This window comes from Camelus ferus, chromosome 21 (assembly GCF_009834535.1).
Source record: "Camelus ferus isolate YT-003-E chromosome 21, BCGSAC_Cfer_1.0, whole genome shotgun sequence".
Classification (NCBI taxonomy): Eukaryota; Metazoa; Chordata; class Mammalia; order Artiodactyla; family Camelidae; genus Camelus; species Camelus ferus.
In genome coordinates this window covers 4,622,182-4,643,103 of record NC_045716.1, presented here as the reverse complement: position 1 = coordinate 4,643,103, position 20,922 = coordinate 4,622,182, and the positions used below count along the sequence as shown (strand labels likewise).

At 49.0% G+C, this 20,922-nt stretch overlaps 1 protein-coding gene across 15 annotated transcripts in view; it reads left to right on the top strand.

Annotated features, from left to right (window-relative positions):
* The first annotated feature begins 834 nt into the window (after positions 1–834).
* The window catches only part of FAM163A (family with sequence similarity 163 member A), a 60,908-nt gene continuing 40,820 nt past the window's right edge, over positions 835–20,922 (top strand). For 5 of the 15 annotated variants that reach the window (XM_032463640.1, XM_032463629.1, XM_032463641.1 and 2 more), the window contains exon 1: positions 1,361–1,704. The gene's annotated coding sequence lies outside the window, so the exon portion shown is untranslated. Of the gene's footprint in view, positions 1,178–1,266; positions 1,333–1,360; positions 1,705–10,818; positions 10,903–20,922 lie in introns of those variants that run through there. The other 10 variants (XM_032463642.1, XM_032463630.1, XM_032463643.1 and 7 more) reach the window with 7 other exon arrangements.

Genomic DNA, 20,922 nt, shown 5'->3' with positions numbered 1-20,922 from the left:
GTGATGAATTTCTTACTCCCCTCCTTTGAAAGTTGGACCTGAGCTGAGTTTTTCCTTTTTTTTTTTTTTTTTTAAATTGATACTTCATTCACCTTTGCTTTGAATCTTCCACGCTATCCAGGGTATGAAGAGGAAAACATCTGACGTGGAGGAGAACGTTCCCTCCTTGAGTATTAACCTGGTGACCCCATCCCTTCCACTTCCTTAGTCTTCAGTCCAACCAAGACTGGAGAGCAGCGTTAGGAGAAAGATAAACAGACCAGAACAGGTAAGGGTTCCACTTTGAGATGCTTTGGAAGTGCTAAAAAGTGACAATTTTCTTCCATCTCATCCCGTCAAGTTCCCCGAGCATATCTTCTGAACTACTGATGTCAGAACTCGTTGTTTGGGATACAGCATGTAAGCAACTCCTAAAGCTTTAAAACTTTACAAGAGGATGATGTTAGCAAGAAATCACCGTCAACATTTTCTCCTTTTGTTGAAGGGTATGGAAGAGCATTTGCTGCTTCTTTTCTGCCTTTTCCTGTCAGATATCACCACCACAATTCTGGTAACACACTGAGTCCCTCCGTGCTCCGCCACGAGGACCAGGTACCTTTCAACGGCGGGGACATCAGGTGTCGCTGGACTTCCAGGGACCAGTGCGGGCCGGAAATAGGAAAAACAGACGAGCCCTTCAGGAGGCTCTGGAGGCAGAGTGGCCAGCGACAGGCTTTGGTCCCTAAGACTCTCGTTCCCTCAGGATTTTCCGTGCTGGGCTCAATCTGTATATAGCACGCGAAGTCCCCTGCGCGAGGCGTTCCTAGGGCGCCCGACTCCCGAGTTAACATTTTTAGGCAAAAAGGCAGTGGAGCTAAGGGAGGCCTCTTTGGAAGGCAGCCTGCGTTGTTTTATAACTTCCCGTCGCCCTCGTTCAAGCAGCATCTCCTGTAGGGGATTTTCCCAGGACCGAGGCCAGCACCAATCAGGGCACTCGGTACCTGCCCCCAGCCCTGGCACCTGGAAGGGCGATGAGGCTCTCGGCTCCGTGCAGGGCCAGTCCTCGGAGCGCCGGGGAGGGCGGAGGAGCCTCACGTAGCCCACCCCCCCCCCAGCCCGGGGCGCCGGGAACGCCGCGCGCAGACCCCGTAGGAGCCGAAGGCGGGAGTCACCCGCGGAGGGGAATGGCTCAGCCACGGTAACGGATTAGGCGCTCCACGCCGCCGAGGTTCCCCGAAGGAGGCAGAAGGGAGGAGGCGGGGACTGGGCGGGCCAAGGACCTCGCGGGGCGCCCGGCTCCGCGCGGGGATGTGCGGGGCCAGCGCGTACTTTCGAGGGCGCCTCTACAGCCGGGTAAGCGCGCCCCCGGGCCGCCGCCCTCTGCTCGCCCCGGTCTTGGCTACGGCCGTGACCGCGCCCGATTGGCTCTAGGTCCGCGCTCGCCTCTCTCGCTCCGCTCCGAGGGGCGCGGCCGGGCCGGGGGGTGGACGTCTCCGGACTCTTGGCCAGGCCGCGGGTCGTGCTGTCCCCGCCCCGGGGCCTGCCCCTGGCCACGCCGCTGCCGCGCGTCTCAGCCCCGCCTCGCCGACCTGCTCCGCGGCGCCTTCCGCCCGGCCGGACCCCGCACGGACGCGGCTGCTGCGCCTGGGCGCGCGCGAGCTCCCGGGAACCATGCGGCGGCCCGGGCCCGCGACACGGCTGGCCGCGCGGGCTGGCCGGGCACGCGTGAGTGCAGGGGCAGCGGGGCCGGGGCTGAGCGCTCGGGGCGGGTGCGAGCGGCCCGTCAGCTCGGCCGGGTGGGTCGGCGCGCGCGGGCGCCTCCGGGCCAGCCGTGCAATTTGGGCTCGGTTTCCTGGTGGTTTTCCTGAACTTTAACAAAATAAGGCGGGCGGGGGTGCGTTGGCGGCGCGGGGTCGGCCTCTCTGCTCCAGGGACAGGGAAACCGGACTCTCACCCGGGCCGCTGTTCGCTCCCTCCCGAGGCCCCAGGCCCGGCGTCCCGCACCCCGTCCCGGGCGGGCGCGGCGGGCGCGGCCATAGGCGCCGGCCACATCGAAGCTCCGCTCAGCGGCCCGGAGGAGGGTTTGGCCCCAGTGAGCGGGAAGCAGTGTCAGGTGAGCCCCACGTTGTGCTGCTCGAGTCCCGTTCACCTGGAGTCTGGCTGGGGTGGGCGCTATGTGCCCCGCGCGGCGCCCCGGGAGACAGCTTGCAAGGGGGCTTCCTCGCTGCTCTGCGCCTCCGAAGGCAGCGAGGGAGGGCAGGGGTGAAGATCTGTCTTCTCTGTCAGTGCCCTTGGGCTATTTACACCACCCGTGTTTTTCTGTCTCTGGGCATTGGTTTTTTCTGGGTGGAACTGTGGAGCCCTGGAAGTTTGCTCTAACTAGTTTGACATGGCGGGGATTAGGGTGGGGGGAGGTGCAGGTGTCCAGCCCGCAGGCTGGGGCCCCTCAGTCAGCTGAGGCACTTTCTCCTGTCATTTCCAGTCTGCCCAGCTGCGGACTCTCCCCCAGCCCCAGAACACACTCATGGCCTGGCTGGAGGGCCCGCGTTGTGGGGAAGGGGCTTCTCACCGGCAGGGATGGGGGTCCGATTCTGAGGAGGCAGCAGTGTAACTGGCAGGGGTTGACTTTTACACAGTCTGATCCCTGTGCCCTGCCCAGAACCTCCCGTGTCTGGGCCAGACTCACGTTTTACACCTGTGAGAGACAAACGATGGGGACTTCAGATCCTGCATGTTGACTTTGCCTGAGATTCGCTGGGATCCGGACCCTTTGGGTGGCGGGGTGGAAGGCAGCTTTCTTTCTGTACTAAGGAAGTACTTGAAAGTATATACAGATCTTGCCCCTTTCCTTCAAACTGACAGAGGTGGACCAAGGGGAAGAAAGAGCAGAGGCACATTTTCTGAAAGCAATTATGATTTCTCAGACCTCTCCCCGGAGATTCCAGCTCCAGAGCCTGAAAGATCTAACCAGGTAGGGGGTCATGTTGACTCCCAGGGAGGAACTGAAATGTGGCTTCCCGCCGTTCAGCCTGGGCATCAGGCAAATCAGCAGCAGAGAGCTCTTCTCACAGTTCCCCCACTATCCAAAGTGGCATGGCTCTAATTTCTGCCACCCTGGAGGATGAAATGAGACAGGAACATGTGTGAATGGGAAAAGCCTCTGAAGTTCTTTGGGGTTGTGGGGTGCGTTACAAGCGTTGATAGTTGTGGGCATCACTGGCATTCCTGCCAGAACTAGAAATCTGTATTTAGTGACCTCATCAAACACAGTGCTTGGGGTAGGTAAGATGGCCTCCAGCCCTGATGAGAGCAAGTCCTGCATGTTTTGCCCAAGGATCTCTGTTTTGTGTCTACCTTGCCTGTCTGTAATTGGAAATGAGCTCTGCTTAGACCAGAGCCCTCGTCTGAATACAGACATCATCTGGCTGCAGAGGAGCCTGGCACAGAAACAGCCCGCCCCTCCCCCAGAGGCCTGGGGTGGGATGTTAGTGATACCTCCTGCTAACTTTGCAAGGAGGCTGGGGTGGCTTAAAAGAGGAGTTGGGAATCCTCTGCATGGCCACTTAACAAAAGAGCCATTCGGTCCTGGCGGGGCTGTTCCAGGTCCTGTCAATTGTGAAAGGTTCCCTGAGGTTTAGAATATGGCTTGATGATTATTAACACTAATGGAAGCTGCTACTGTCTAAGTACCTTCTATGTACCAGAGATAAGGCTTTGCAAAATCAATATTATGATCCCCGTATTTCATGTAAGACTGAATTTGGGAGAGGTTAAATAATTTGCAAAGACCAAAAAGCTACTCAGTGGCAGAGCTGTGCTTGGAACCCAGGTCTCTCTGATTCCAAATACTCTGCTCCTTCCACAGGGCCAGTCTCCTCCCATTAAGAACAGACACACATGTGGAAGCTGAAGATCTAGAACACTATGAATAAAGGCTGTTATTTGTAGGTCCAAGGGATGTTTGTGACCCTATTAGACTGCAGGGAAAGTGTTGGCCTGATAAAACTGGATGCTCTGTATTGCCTCACGGACTCACTCATTTACTTCATACACACAGGATTGATTTCTTCAATCTGTGAAGTTCAAACTGCAATGACATATTTACTTACCTTTCAATTAGCAAACATCAAAAAGACTGATAAACTGTTGTTAAGGTTCTAGAAAAACAAGCACTTTCGTATATTGCTGGTCAGAGAGTAAACTGGCACAACCCCTTTGGAGGGCATTTTTAGAAACATCTATCCAAACTAGAAATGCCCACGCGCTGTGACCCAGTGGTTTCACTTTTAGGAGGCTAATTTGCCATTGCTCTTGTGTATGGCCACCAAGATATACGTATATTGTGGCATTGCTTTAACTATGAAAGAACAGCTTACGTGCTCATCAAAGGGGGACTTGTCAAATCTCTTGTGTTGCTTTCAGATAGTCAAATACTGTCCTGTTCACCCATTTAAAAAAATTTAGGAAGCTTACTGTATAACCGATATAGAACAATTTCCAAGATATAAGGCTAAGTGGAAGACGTGCAGAGAGTGTTTATAATATGCTGCTCTTCATGATATAAAAGAGAAGGGAGAAGGCGCGTTCCAAGAGATGTGCTTGCATACGCGTAACTATAGACACAAAGCCTAATAATAGCTGTGGCCTCCAGGGAGAGTGGACCTGTAAACCCTTTTGTACATTTTCAGTTTTGAACATGTGAATGCTTTAACTATTAAAAAAAAATCCTCTCTCCTTGCCCCTTGACATGTTCCCTCAAGCTCTTCTCCCACTGAACAGTGTGGGGCAACACCCCGTTCCTTTCAGATTGTTTGAGATGCTCCCTTTGGGATAAAAGCAGAAAGGCTCGAGACCACCTCTAGGCTCTGGGCTGTCCAGAATTCCTTTAACTGTGCAAGTTTTTCTTGGAAAGCTGGGGTGTCTTTAGACACCTCTCTGAGGCAGATAGACAAGATATGATCCTCCAGCCTTGAACACAACATGAAGAAATAGAAACTTTCTTTTTATTGCCCTACTGTTCCGCAGTGCAGGATCAAACATCAGGGACTGGGTAGCATTAGGTAAGGGAGCAGGAGGGACACTGTTGGGGGACATCATAGAGGGCAGAAAAGGTCTTTTTCTGGTGTTGCTTTTGGATCTTAGAAAGGGCGGGATGGGAGATATGCTTGAAATAAAAGACTTGAAAATTGTTCTGGAGTCTAGGGCTGTATTGCCCCAGAGGAGGAAGGAAGGTTATCGATGCTGCATCAATCAGTGTGCCCCTCAGTGCCCCTTCGGGTGCTCCCCATCTGTACAGTTGCCCAATTCAGCTCCCCTCTCCCCCCACCATGCAGCCTGGAAGCCACTGGGTGCTTGAAGGGGATGGGGGCAGGTACAGCTGCCTTCCCTTCTTCAGCTAGGACAGGCTGTTGAATAGCAGGAGCAGTGGAAGAAAGACTTGCTTCCAATCACACGAGAAGGGGCCCCACCAACACTATTAGGTGGGAAACCTTCATTAGGAGCTTTCTCTGTTCCAGTTACTCTGCTAAGTGCTCTGCCTGCATTATCTCATTTTACCTCTTGATGAGGTGCATGTGAGAACCCAGGCTCTTTGCTGTCAAGCAGCAACACCCTTCTGCTCTCCTTTCAATGACTTTCCCGTTCTCTGCACAGCAGCCTGCATCGCAGGCACAGAGGCTTCGCAGAGGTGCTCACGACTCCGTTTGGGTTATAACAGCATGTGGCTGAGCATTCTGTGCTTTGATGGATGAGCTGGAATCTTTGCAGGCTGGTTAGGCTTGTATAAGGCATGGTTCAGGGACAAAGCAGTCAGCGCTGTTGGTTTGGGTTCCCATCTTTCTTGCTTCTGTCTCTGTGTGTCCATTAGGGCTGGGCTGAGTGGCCTGCGAGTGTGAGGTTCCCCAGGGACGGAGGGAGGGGGAGGGGTTGTCTCTGCTTTGGTCCAGATGCCAGTGGTGTAGAGGGCTGTGAGGATGTGCTTGGGAGGCCCTATGTCTGCATCCAAGGAGGAAGCTGAACAGGGTGGCCCTGAGCTCCAGGTCTGTGCTGGGAGCCTGTCTGCTGTTTGGGGGGAAAAAAAAACCCCAAAACAAAAAGCAAAACAGCCTGAGTGCTGAGAGCCTTTCTTATTGCAAACCTTTCTTCTCCCACGCAGCTCACTGGCTAGGGCTCACCTCTGGCTCTCATTCCACTTCAAAAAGAAACAGCTTGAATTTTTCTCCAAATAAATTCTGGAGCACACAGGCGTCTGCTCCTTCTGCATGCTGCTGTTGCTGACAGGGGTGAGAGTGGGAAGCTGAGCTGGGCCCTCAGCTAAGGCTACCAAGATCTAGCCAGAAGGGGGGATGTCGGATACCCAACTATCTCTTTAAAAAGTCACCGTATGATACACACAAAAAATGATACTTACATGCACACTAGTAGTGGATGATCAGCCTACCACACTTCAATTCAGAAAATGTCTATTGTTCGAGGCACTGGAAGACAGAAAGGTGAGCGAGGCCTGGTCCCTGGGCTGGAGTTGCCCGCAGGGCAGTGTCGGAGAGGAACACCCACATCGTCAGCAGGACTCTGCAGACTGAGGACGTGCATGCCGTGTCAGGGACAGGCGCCATGCTGTCACGTGCCGGGGGTGGGGAAGGTGAATCAGGCTGGCCCCAGTCATTCTGGTCAATTACGAAGGTCTTTTTGGAGAAGGTGATTTTCGAACTGAGCCTTGAAGTGTAAGTATGATTTTGATAGACAAGCACAGGAGAAGGGGCAGAAGTGGCCAAGAGAACAGCTCGGGCGAAGGCACAGGGCTACGATAGATTATGTGCAGTGTTTAAAGATGCACTCGTCTCAGTAATGTCATGATTTACCCAGCTTCTGCCCCCGACATGATACATGGCAGTTTTTAGATACTTACAGAATAAAACTTTATATCCCCATTAAACGGGCAATCACTATGATTTTTGTTTTGTTTTGTTTTCATGGTAAAATCATCTGGGCTTGATGATGGCTTAGACATTAGAAGTTTAAGTCCACAGGGACAAGACCTATAAAACTGGTCTTGGTTTATATCAGATTCATTTTACTTATAAAAGTAGCAGCGGATGGTATTTTACATAAGTAAAATCTACATTTCTGTTGTATCAAAACACTGTGTCACTGAGTGTTTCAGTGGGGAGGCAGCAGAGCATAGGAGGAAGAGGACTGGGGATGAGGATTCAGGTTCTGTCTCGCTAATGAATTCCTTTATTTATTCCTCATTCGTTAATTCCCGCATTCCATAAACATGATCCTTGTGCCTGGGCCACATGCTGCGCTCCCTAGGGGGAGAGAGAGAGAAGGAAGGAAAAGCCACAGTCCCTCTTCCCTCCAGGAACTTGCAGAATATGAAAGATCGCAGGAGAAGGTTGTGAACACCATAGTAAAAATAGGGACAAAGGGCGATGTGAACACATAATATTTTCTCAGTAAGTGCTGGTTGCTAAAATGAGTAACCAGCATGATCAGCAGTACCAGACACCACCAAGAGAGCAAATCAGAGAACTGAACACATTTCTCCTGAGCCTCTATTTGAGGCTTGTTCATGTCATAAAACCTATGGGAATCATGGTTCTCTTTGGAGAACACCACGAAATATTTATATATTAAGGTGGCCTAATGTACAAATTTGAACTAAACCAGGGAACCTCCTCTGCCAGATTCTATCTACCACAGACACAGAATAGTAGGTGTCATGTTTTGAGAAAACTTTCTGAGACAAAAACTTTAAATTGAGAATATTCGTCAGCTCATTTTTTCCCCCTATGAATTGGGGAAAGACTGCCAGGTTTCTATTTTAGTGCAGGGAACCCTCCATCCAGCTGGTAGAACAGCAGAGCTCCACAGGAGCGCAGTTTTGGCAGTTTGAAGGTTGTTGATGACTTTAACAAGGGCAATTTCAGAGGAGTGATGAGGCCAGAAGCTAGTTAGTGTTGGGCTGAAAAGAGAAGATCGCATTTTCAAGATGTCCACAAGGATTTATTGAAGTGTCACTGGGGATACAATCTCGAGGGGGGAAAAAAAAGACAAAACAATCAAAGCTCCAGCCCTCATGGAGCTTGAAGTCATTCAAGGGAAACAAATTTGTCACAAGGGAAATGTGAAGTGACACTGTGACAAAGGCTAGAAAGTAGAGGTACATGGTACACCATAAAAGGGTTTAATGGGAGATCTGGGGCCATTCAGGGAGAACTGGGGAGGTCATCCCGGGGAGTGATGACTGAGCTGAAGCCTGAAGAGTGAGTAGCAGCCACGGAGGTGAGGGGACTTTAGGAGCTGGGAGAGGACCATCTGGGAACCGGGAAAGGCCATGGCTACAGAGAACATGGCATTTTGAGACCCCAAAGGCCAGTGGACTTGGGTGCAGAGAATGAGAAGGAGAAACATATGCAATGAGCAGGAGTGGTAGAAAGGAGTTAGGATGTGCAGAGCCTTATCGGCCACAGTAAGGGTTTCGATGTCGATTCTATAGCAGTGAGTAGTCACTGAAGTACTTAGGCAGGAGGGCGACATAGTCAGACTCTCCATTTCAAAGAGATCACGCTGGTTGTATACTGGGGACAGCCTGTTTGAGGTAGTCAAGAGTATGTCCAGGCAAAGGACCTAAATAGACATTTCTCCAAAGAAGACATACAGGTGGCCAACAGGCACGTGAAAAGATGCTCAGCGTCGCTAACTATTAGAGAAATGCAGATCAAAACCACAATGAGGTTTCACCTCACATCAGTCAGAATGGCCGTCGTCATAAAAGTCTACAAATAATAAATGCTGGAGAGGGTGTGGAGAAAAGGAAACCCTCCTACACAGTTGGTGGGAATGTAAATGGGTGCAGCAGCTATGGAGGACAGTATGGAGGTTCCTTAAAAAGACTAAAAATAAACTTACCATATGGTCCAGCAATGTCACTCCTGGGCATGTATCTGGAAAAGATGAAAACACTACTTTGAAAAGATACATGCACTTCAGTGTTCATAACACTATTTATAATAGCCGAGACATGGAAGCAACCTAAATGTTCACCAACAGATGAATGGATAAAGAAGATGTGGTGTATATATATATATATATACACACACACATACATATACATACACACAATGGAATATCACTCAGCCATAAAGGAAAATGAAATAATGCTATTTGCAGCAACATGGATGGACCTAGAGATTATCATAGTAAGTGAAGTAAATCAGACAGAGAAAGACAAATATTGTATATCACTTATATGTAGAATTTTAAAAATAGTACAAATGAACTTATTTACAAAACAAAAACAGACTCACAGACATAGAAAACAACCTTATGGTTACCAAGGGGGAAAAGGGTAGGGGAGGGATAAATTAGAAGTGGGGGATTAACAGATACACACTAGTATATTTAAAATTGATAAACAGGGACCTACTGTATAGCACAGGGAACTATATCCTATATCTTGTAATAGCCTATAAGGGAAAAATCTGAAAAAGCAGCCTGCCGTTTTAACTTTTATCCTCACTGTCAGTGGCTAGCACAGTGCTGAACACATAATTGGCTTTAGTATGAAGTCGTCGTCAATACTCCTAGACAGCTAGTAGCTAAGAAGTAGATGGTCACCTCTCCCTCTGCCTCTTGCATCACGTCTCATCTCTGAGGCACCAAGCTCTTTCTTCTCTAAGCACTTGGAAGCTTTTCTACTACTTAATGCTGAGGGATTTGTATGTGGTGCTTAGACAGGGCAGATTCTATTAGGAGATTTAATCATATGGGCAGGGCACTGGGCCAGGGTGAAAAGAGAAGAGGTTCAATTAATTCAAGAGCCCAATCTCTCTGACCTCATTCATATGCAGAGAACAGAGCATCTGTGGAACTCATTCCTTCATTCATTTCATAAAGTCTGTTGAAGCCAACTTTGCACCAGGCCTGCATCCGGGGCTGAGATACAGGGATGAATAGGAATGGTTCCTGCTCTCGTGGTATTAATCTGATAAGGTCGGTGTTGTAATGACTGTATCACATGATGGGAGCACAGGAGAAAGAGCCCCTGGCTGTGCCCGGGCTAGGCAGGGAATGCTTTCCAGAGCAGGTAGTGTCTGACCTGGAACTGAAGATGAGCATCTTTGCAGATAAGATGGGAAACAGACAAGAAGGGAAATATACAAGAAAGGAATGTCTTTGCAGACAAGGAGGGGAGTCTTCTGGGCCTTGCAGGCAGAGGGAAGCTCAGGAGACTCAAGAGATGACAGGAGGAACTGGAAACCGCACATAATCCAGTAATGTCAGAACAGGAAATGTTAGGTTATGGAGATGAGGTGAGATACTGGACAGAGGCTGGCATGCTGCCTCCCAGGATAAGGATGTTGACTTCACCCTGTAAGAGATATGGAGCTACTGCAGATTTTTGAATAGAGGCAGAGTGATTAGTCAGGACACAGTGGTGGTAATCTAAGTGAGGGTTGACCAGAGAACAGTTTCAGTGATACAGGTCCAAGGTATGGCCATGGTAGTGGATGAGTGAAATGAAATTAAAAGCCACTGACGTTAAGGAAGTCATGGAAATTCGAGACTAGGGGCTAGAGAGGTCATCTTCTGCATGTTGAAACTTTCTAGGATCACAATAAAACCTTAGATGACGGGGAGACAACTGCTAAAGTCCTCCATGACTGATGGACCATCAGTGATGGGGCAAGGGGTAAAGTAAAGAATAATCAAATAGCATGGACCTCAAAGGAATAAGGATTTTTTCCAAGATAATGGAAATAAAACACTCTTGACTCTACTTCTGGAAAGCAGAATACACTCATGAAAGATTTTTAACTGTTGCTTGTTTCCAAGGTGAGGCAGCCACCACCAAACAGCACATATTTGCAAGATGCCAAGCCACTGAGCACTGCTCAAGGACACTGTACAGCTTTACAGGTGGGTACCCACAGATTCAAGATCTCAGAAATCAACTGAGAACCCATGAAGACTCCACGAGCCGTGATGTTGTCCTTGGTGGAGTCCCTTTTCATGAACCATTTCCAGCCTCTGCTGAGGTCTCGCTGATACTGATCGTGTCCTCTCACTATGGCAAAGGAGCTGGGCAAACAGCACCCCTCAGCTCAGGATGCTAATGGTTCAACACCTGCCTTCTCTTGGCAAATGGGTTTCATTGCTGACTCACTTCTCTGTTGGGCACCCACTCTGTACCCAGTGCTGTCTGGGCACACTGAAGGATTCAGAAAACTACCAGACATGATCCATGCCCTCAAGGACCTCCTAGGCTAATTAGAAAAGCTGGACTGGTACACTAGGAATAGTGAGAGGCAATAAAGTCCTTGTCCAGTTTAACGGGTAGGTGGCTGGGTACAGTTGGGAAAAGAGGTAAGTGTATTACAACTATCTAGTCAAGAGTTCAGGGGGATGGAAGAGAGAGAACAAGGAATCTGAAATGACTTTCAGACTTTTGGATGAGGGGAGGAAGCCTGGGAATTGGTGGTGCCCAGAGAGACAGGAAGTACAACAGGGGAGATACTTGGAGGGGAGGTGAAGCGCTCTGATTTGGAAATGGAGAGTTTGTAGACATCTTTTTGTGGATGCAGATGTGGGACTCAATTGTCTACGTTGACACAATGGAAAGTTCTGAGTGTGTATTAAGGGTAAGTGCTTTAACAAAGGGAAAAAATAGTTAATTAGGAGCCAAATGAAGACAATCGTAGTCAAAGGATGGAGAAGGGACAAACTTTAAAATGTTTAAAAGAAAAATGGATAAGATTTGGTGATTGATCAGATGGGAGGGGAGAGATGGAGGGAGGAGACTGGGATGACTCGCAAGTTACTGGGCATGTGGACTGGTGGATGGTGGTACCACTAATTAGGAAGAGGAATGCAGGAGGGAAAGAACTTTGCAGAGAAAAGCAGGTAAAATGATAAGTTCTGTTCAGAACATTTGAATTGGAGATTCCTGTGGGATTGCCAAATATGCATTGTCGAGGAGTCACTTGGTGGTGCAAGTCTAAAACTCAAGGAGAGTGCAGCCCAGATATATAGCTTTGGGACTCGTCCATAAACACATGAGTGCCTAAGGCAGGCATGGTGGGCCAAGGAGGGAACCTTGGGAGAGACTCGTGTTTATAAGGGAAGTGGTCTAGAAGAGACAGTCAAAGGAGCAATAGTCAGGACTATGTGAGTTAAAACCAGGTGAGGTAATATGATGAATGGTTGAAGAGGAGAAAAGTTAAAGGATAAAGATTGAGTGGTAGGCGTACTTTCAAGTAGGAGTGAGTAGTCAACAGTAGATTATTTGGTGGGCAAATGGGGGTCACTGAAGACCTATGTCAGAGCAATTTCAGAGTAGGGTGGGAGTTGGAAACCGGATTTCAGTGAGTTCAGAGTGGATACATTGTGAGAAAATAGAGAAGCAAGTATACACAAACATTAGAGAAGTTTTGCTATGAATGGGCAGAGAAATGCAGCAATAGCTGGATGATTAATATGAGGATGGGAAGACAGCAAGTGTATACTTTTATTCCTAGTATTTTGTTGGGAAAGAGAAGTGAGATTATTGGAACAGTATCTTCAGTGGGACGTGAGGAGAAGCAACAGGTTGTTTGTAAGAGCGGAACAAACTTGATCAGGCCCGTAGACTGAGGGGTTAGAGCCAAGAGGAGAGGAGGGGAAGGTACAGCCAGAGAGAATATTTAGTGAAGCCTGGACTGGAAGGAGAGTGGGGAGGGGGCATCTAGACCACAAGTAGAGGCTGGACTGACCAAGAAGAAGAGTCTTTCAGCCTTCTGATATGGAGGGAAGAGGATGAGGGTGGGGGTGATCCTGGGTAAGATTTTGGGTTAGGCTGGGGATGGGGGAAAAATCAAGTAGTTCACCCTTGGTGGAGTCGGTGGCCTCCATGATGGAGATGAGGTGCTGTGCTAAGAGCGAAGAGAATGGGGGTCCAGTGGAGGCGTGAAAAGAAAGGCGAAGGTTTAGAACAGTTCCTAAAGGGAATGGGAGTATTGTGGACTAAAGGCTTCTAGTGTTTGAGCCCAGACAGCTGAACAATGATGATCGTGCTGCATCAGAAATGGGAGTTGTTCAAGGGACAGTTGTGGGGAGAATGCTAAGGGTGTTGTGAGCATGTGAAATTCAGGGTGGTGGCAGGAAATCCATAAGAACAAGTCCTGCAGGTGCTGAGACTCTCTTGGTACACGGCTGCTAAAAGCCAGCATCCTCCAGCCTCCAGCCTCTGCTAACAGAGCTGTTTAGCCCAGCCCCCGGGCAGAATCTCTCCCCAGACAGAGGAGGTGGTGAAACCAAAGACAAGTTCAGGGGCATGCTGTGGGAGGGTCTCTGAGCAGCAAGTGATACAGGCTCATGGATGGTGGTATTGTTACTGGATTCTTGATGCCTTGTTCATTGAGAGGTCATATGGGGAAAGGTAGGTTGGGCGAGAAACTTTTCTTGTAGCTTCCCTCCCCTCCCCCCACCTTTTTGTCTCTATGAACAAAGCCTGGCTCAGGGAACGTGTGCTCTGCCTTGGGAGAGATTGCTTGTTTGGATGTCAGAGCTTCCCTGAATCCAGATCATCTTCCCAAATGCTTCCCTACTGGCAGACAAATGGTAACTGTATCTTCTGGATCTTTCTGCATCTAAAAAAGGTATTTTACTGCAATATTTGAGGATAGAAGCTTGCAGTTTCTCAGAAACAGGCTTTTAATGGTTTAGGAGAAAAACAAGAGGAAAAAAAGTGAATGCCCCCCCGCCCCTATCATCGCTTCTCTGCACCCCGTCTTCATGTCTGCTCGTGCTTCCGGTGAGTTTAAGTGTGAAGGGCACAGGGATTGCATGACTACACAGACACTAGAAACAGTTCCTTCTTGTCCCCCTCCTTTCAACTCACTAGCTACTTCACTCTGTTTCTGGCCTTCTGTCCACCTGTCCATCTGTTCAGGACTGACTTTTAGCAAGTATCTACTGGTAGGGCCATGCAAATTGTTAAGTTTTCACATACTTTCCTATCAGATGGTAAATAGTCACTTTCTGAAGTTCCTTGAGTCCTCCACCCCTGGGGCTGCTCCTGTCCCTCCACGAGGCCACCCAGACTTCCCCATAGTCAAGCAACCAACGGGGTGATGCCTGGCACGGTGGAAGCCTCCTCTTTCCAGCTCCAGTGCTCTGGTGGGCATCGGTTCAGATGGGTCTTGATGGGCCTGACCAGTTATTCTTCCATATTGAGGCTTACTGTGTATCAGACATTGGGCCAAGCACTGGAGATGCAGTGGTGAACGAGGCAGGCAAGGTCCTTGCCTTTGTGGGACCCATAGTCTAGAGCAGCGTTTCTTGATCTTGTCGCTGTTGGGCCTGATGAGTCCTTGTTGTGGGGTGGCTGTCCCGTGCACTGTATGATGTTTAGCATCCCTGGTTTCTACCCACTAGATGCTAGTAGCAATGACCTCCCCAACTTGTGACAACCAAAAATATGTCCAGACATTGCCAGATGTCCTCTTGGGGGCAAAATACCACCGCCCCCCACCACTGAAAGAATAAAAACTATTATCAAACAATTGATCACAAAAATAAAAAAGCAGTTACCAAGAATAAAGATGCTCTGGGGAAAAAAATAAGCATGCACCATGATAGACCATGAAAGGAGACTTACTCTGGGTTTAATTATGAAGCAAGGCCTCATTGATGAAGCAACACTGACGCAGAGGCCCACGGGGTGGGAAGGAGCCAGTCCCATGAGGAATGAGGGCTCAACAAAGGGCTTTTGCTGTTTGAAGAACAGAAAGAGGGCTCGTTGGCTGGGGCCTAGGGACCAGAGGAAAAAGTGGTGCAAATGAGACTGGAGAGGTAGGCAGGGGATTCACAGGGCCTTGTAAACCATGGTGTTCAAAGAATAATCCAAATATTTCTGCAGCGTTTTAAGTAGGAGAGAGGTATGTGCAGATTGATGTTTGAGGAGCATCATCTGTCTGCTGAGTGGCAGCCCACTGGGAAATGGTTGCAGTGGTCCAGGCTGGAGACTGCGGGTCGCCTGGATCAGGGCAAAGGAGATGGAGGGATGCGTGTGCATGTGGGATTGGCCTTGCTCATTCCTGATGCCTCACATATTTTGGTCCTGCCCAAAGGTTGACATTACTGGTTCTGGGACCTCCTTTGCTTTATTCAGTAGCATTTATTGAGTGCCCGCTGTATGCCCAACAAGTAAGACACTGACCTAGGCAGTAGACACAATACGATGACAGAGTATGGAGGTGCCGTGATTCTATAAGCATGAGGTGTTGTGGAAGTCTGTGGAGGGGGAGCTTAGCCCAGCCTGGGGGAAGGACAAGAGTCAGGGGAGGACTGGGAGGAAGTGACACCTCAACTGATTTGTAAAAAATAACCAAGTGAAGTGGAGGAGAATGGGCATGCCAGGCCTAGCACGACCCAGCAGAGACCCAGAGGATGCAAATAGCGTGGCAGGGCAGAAGCATTTATAAAAGCCAGGGCAGGGGCAGGTGAGAGGAGGCTGCAGGGTTGACAAGGGCCAGACCATGACAGCAAATGCAACCGTTGGGTTTCAAGGGGTGACTGACAGCGTGGTGAAAACGGGAGCAGATGAGAGGCATGGGGTCTCCAGGTCGCAGTCTGGGCTCCTGCAGCGCATCCCCTCCTGCTACCAGAGGGTTCTTTCTGAAGTCTAGAACTGCTTAAGACCTCTCAGGGTTCCAGCCATCTCGTACGTCCCACAAGGTTCCCCACGGTAGCTCCTGTGTGTCCTCATCCCACTCTGCTCCTGCCACACCAAGTGCATTTACATTTGCAAACCCACCACTCTCTTCTGTGCCATGTGCCCTCACTCATGCTGCTCCCTAAATCCTAAAAAGAGAAAACACAAGATTGTTCTCACAGTTAAAATAATATCAGCTGAAATGTTTACTAATCAGAGACTTCTTTAGAAAACCAGCAGCCACTTAAAATGATGTAGAAACACACATTACATGAAAAGGTACGCGTGATCTATGGTTAAATTATGAAGTGGCACATATGTAGTGTAATCCTAGTAAGTGGATGTGTGGGTGTGGGTGTGTGTATGAAAGTTTACTGAAATGTTAACAGGGTTTATCACCAAGCAAACAGAGTTACAGGGGGTTTTAATTCTTACCTTTTGACTTAAATATTAAAAAAAGTTCTGATACATAATTATTACTTTCATGATAAGAAACAAACAAAGATGCTCTAGGGGTCTGGTTGGCAGTGTTCCCAAGAATGACTGACCTCTGGCTGGTTACTCTGATGGCTCGTTGTAGACAAAGCAGTATTTTTCTCCAGGAGGACTGCAAGCGAGACTAATTCATTAAGTGCTTTCAGGCCCGAAGATGACAGGAGCCAGGAAAGCATGAAGTCTTGTTACTACGACAGCGGGTAGCCTTGATGTCTGTGTGTTTATTTATTAACCAGACTTTATGTATCCATCCTCCCGCCAGTTCCAGGAGCTTCACAGCTGACTTTGATACAGATCAGATTCTCAAGAGGGTACAGCCCATCCATCAGAATAAAGACAAGGCCGGCTCACTAGAGGATTAAAACAACAAGAACACTGTCCTAGGAAGCAAAATGAACTTGAAAGTTACTGACTAGGGTCGGTGAGGTGTTAGGAGAATAGAGGGTTGAGGAGCGAACTGGATTCTCAGGTCACTGTCTTTAAGCTAACAATTACTGAATGCTTTTTTCGTGCGGGCATCCAGTGTTGTCCTATATACACTTTTCTGCCTTTAAACTTCACAACAGTTCTACGAGGAATCATTCCCATGTTAGAGCTGTTGAAATTGAGACCCGAAAAGAATGAAGAACTAGTTAATAAGAGCTGAGGTTTTAACACAGATGTTTCTTCAGTGACCACACCTATCCCACCACGCACGTGCGCGTGCACACACATACACCCCCCACCCCCCCGCCCGGCGCTTAATGGGTGCTGCTTAAAGGCGGAGAGTTTTAAAGCTTGGAAAATGTTCTATTGATTCTGGCTTAGAAATTACGCAGCATGGAGTAGATGCCAAAAGCTCTTGTTGAATGGATGGGTAGATGGATGGATGAATGAACAAAGAAAGAATGATTTTTAAAAGGTCATGTAATCACACGAAGTCAGAGAGAAATAATCACATTAGAAACCTGTCTCATACAGTTTCTGCAAATGGATGTGGCCAGGATTCAATAGGTCTTTCTGTTCCCTACCCAAGACTTACAAGTATACGCCTGTGATGGGAGTAGGCAGCAGGGGACTCATTTTCCGAGTGCTGGGAGAACTGGGATCATGCTGGGTATGTGGGTCAGGCAGTCCTGTCACATTCTGGGGGAGGAGAGGTGCTAGCCTGGTCGAGTTCCCATGCACAAAGCTTAGAAGTCTGCTGTTCCCTTTTGCAAAGTGGTTACCAGGATTCTGCTGGGTCCTACCAGTTTGCCTGCACTGCTCTGTTCTCGTGGTCGAGGGACACAGAGGAGCAAGGAGGCCGAAACAGCACTGCTTCCTGGGCCACTTATGAGCAAAATGCTTTTTTTTTTTTTTTTTCAAAGTTGTATCAAACTGACAACCTTCCCTGGGCTCAAATGAAGAGCTGTTTTTGTCCATATGTGTGCTGTCAACTTTAGGAATGTTTGAGATTGGTTATTGGATCAGCAAGTAAAAAAGGCAAGAAGCTTTGGTTCACATCTTCTAGCCCCTTAGTCATCTTCCTTGCTGGGCACAGAAAGGCTCACCTGTTCCCTTTTCCAGCCCTGCATTAGCCAGCCAGCAACAGGAATGAAGGCCGTGGTGTCCAGACAACGATAGGAGCCTAGAAGAAAAATACTTCAGGCAACACGATGGCCTTTGTCTTGCAAGAACTCACAGCTTCCTTGGAGAGAGCGTGTGCACCAACTTGAGATTACAAAGCAATGCCATTGAAGTGACTGTGAAAAGCCTGTGAGGGAAGGGGCTTCAGAACACTGGACTGGCTAGTTTCTTCTTCAAAAAAAGAAGGCATTTGGGAGGGACTCTACTTTTTCCTATTCTCTTTCTGCTGTAAGAATGTGTGCTTCTCTAATCGTAAGTCTGATGAGGTTAATCAGGGAAGGCCTGAAGGAGCTGACTTCTGAGAAAGAACGTGGGACACTTGGAGAACGGCGTCTCAGCCTGAGAGGAGATACGTGGTCCCTGGTGGTAGACTCTGGTCAGTCCCATTTTACAGATGTGGATGCTGAGGGCCAGAGTTCCCCCAGCCCCACCCCCCACCAGTGGCAGGGAAATCCTAATGCTTGGGCTTGTGCGTGGCTGCCGAGAAATGGCCTTCCCTGGTCTGAGAAGAGGTCCTTCCCCAGGGGCCCCAGCTAGCTGTGTGGAAGAGTCCGAATTCCTTTCCTTGCTCCTCCCTCAGACTTTGCCGCTGGTGCTTCCTCACCAGCCCCATTCAGTTTGGATTTGAACATCAACTTTTAAAACTTATTCCTAAAAGATCACACACACACATACACACTGAGTGAGCTCTTTGTATTTTATTTGGGAAATCATAAATGGCTCTCAGGCCAAATAGAAACCTGAACCAATCAAAGGAGTTTCCCAGGGGCTCAAAAGAAATGAGATTCACAGACCTGGCCGGCAGCACTGCAGAAAATAGAGCTGATGGAGACCCCCACGTGGGTGTGGGGTGACCTTGACAAGGGAAATACTAGCGGGTATTTTTCTCTGCCTCTTTCTCTCAGGGCACTGCTGCTGCTGCGTGCACCAGCACAGGCTCCTGTTCATTCTCATAGCATCTGGGCCGGAGGGAGCGGGAGGACAGCAGGGCAGATAAGTGTATCCACTTGAGGAGCTCCGGAAACTGAGCCATGGATGGAGAAGTACCCTTGTTTCAGTTCCTGTGGACCGGCCTTGGGGTTCCTTGAATAGAAACAGGTTGCCCACACTCTGATTCAGCGCTCTAATAGCTCAAATTCTGTAATCTCATGGATTTCCCGTTACATTTAATTTCCTCTCCTTCTAGAGTAAGAGAAATCTCTTCTCTGACTCTTCTGTGGGAGGTGGAGGTATGAGGTATCAGTAGGGCAACCAGCTTACCCAGGACTCCCAGTTTTAGCACTGAAAGTCTCACATCCAGGGAACCCTCTCAGTCCTGGGCAAACCAAGGTGGTTGGTCACCCTAAACATATGTTACTGCTTCAAAAGAAGCTCCTGTGGAGGGCGAGTGTTTCCCCAGGTTTCTTCTGGAAGTGGTCTCACGTAGTAGTTAAAGTGTGAGCTCTGGGCATGTGGCCAGAGTGCAGAAACTGGTTCTGGCCCGCATCCATGCCAGACCCAGAACAAGTCACTTGACCTCCCTGTGCCTCGATTGCCTCATTTGTAAAATGGGGATAATGATAATCTATATCTCAAAGTGTTGCTATGTGTAATTATATAAATCAACACATGTAGAGCACTTTTATTTAAAACAGCCTGTCTCTTAATAAGAGCTCAATAAATGTTAAGTACAATTATTATTTTGCTAATGAATTACAAAGACCACAGGATCTCAGAACTGACGGGGTGCCTTCTTAGATTTCTTCACAGTGACCCCCAAATTTACATGCACTTCACACATTGTAGCAACCTCATTCCATTTCCACCTTGCCCTGTTGCTGAGTCTCCCCACAATGGTAACAGTTGCAGCTACTGGAGGTTGATGTGGTTGGCAACTGAGTGGATGCCACCCCACCTCACCTGGTGACAGGGAAGTGGGGTGTGACAGCTAAGTGTGGGACCTCTCAGACATAAATATGCACACAAATCATGGAATCTTGTTAAATCCTGTTAAATGCGGATTCTGATTCCGCAGGTCTGGGTGAGGCCCAAGATGCTATATTTCTAACAAGCTCCCAGGTGATGTTGCTGGTCCAAGGACCACTCTGTAAGAGCAAGGCCACACCTGTGTCAGCCTGTGTTCATCTGAGCAAAAGCCCGTGAAATTCATGTCCAACTGAAGTTCCTGAGATTAGAGGTTAGCACTGGGGGCTGGGGCGGGTGTTGCTTAGGTGCACTTAGAAAGTGTTTGAGGAGAGTGGCTCGGGGAATGGAGGAGCCAGCAGGGCACCAAAGCTCTGGGCTGATGGCGAGATCTGTGGTGAGGAGTGCTGCAGACAGTTAACGGTGGTTAAGGAAATGAGTTTTGGGGTTCTTTTTTTTTTTTTTTTCGCTTATTTTCAGCATCAGAGCTGGTTCAGGACTATTGCTTAATCAGACCTCCTTGCTCACTTGTGTCGGTGGCTTTGCTCTCTGGAATTGTAGGCAGAGGGATACAGCGAGCCTCCCCACCCCCACCCCACCCATCACCCCTCATCCCCGCGTGCCCAGGACTCACCCATGGTGAGTGGGACTGCAGACAGGTTAAGAGCTGTTGACCTGAAGAGACAGGCGCGCCCAAAGCTGGGACTCTGGTGTCCCACCCAATACGCCCCCAGTGACCTTGCCTGGGAGAACCTCAGTCTGGATCTTACACCTCCACTTTGAATAGATGGACTCTATTCTCCCAAATAATCTGAGTGCCAAAGTAGCCATAAACAGCAGACCCCTCACATCCGTACCCATGTACTCCTTTTCCAAAGCCTCGAACAGGAGTCCTTTCCCCGCTTCTCTTACACTGCCTTCCCCCGAGACCCTATCAGGCACCAAGATAATGTCACCACCTAGTGCAGTGAATCCGGCCTCTGCTCTCCGGCCTGGACAGATGCGGGAGGAACCTTCCCGGGCGAGGTCGGAGAGGAGCTGGAAGACCAGTTCTGCCCGCTGCTGCCTGGATTCCCTTAGGCCAGACTTGTGCTAATTTGAAAAATGGCCTTATGATAATAAGCGCTAAAAGCACTCTGCAGACCCTGGTGCCCTGGGAAGAGATTCGGGGGCTCAGTCTCTCCAGCTCCCTCCCTTGCACGGCCCGCTGTCAGCATCCCCGCGCTTTTAATCTCCCACGA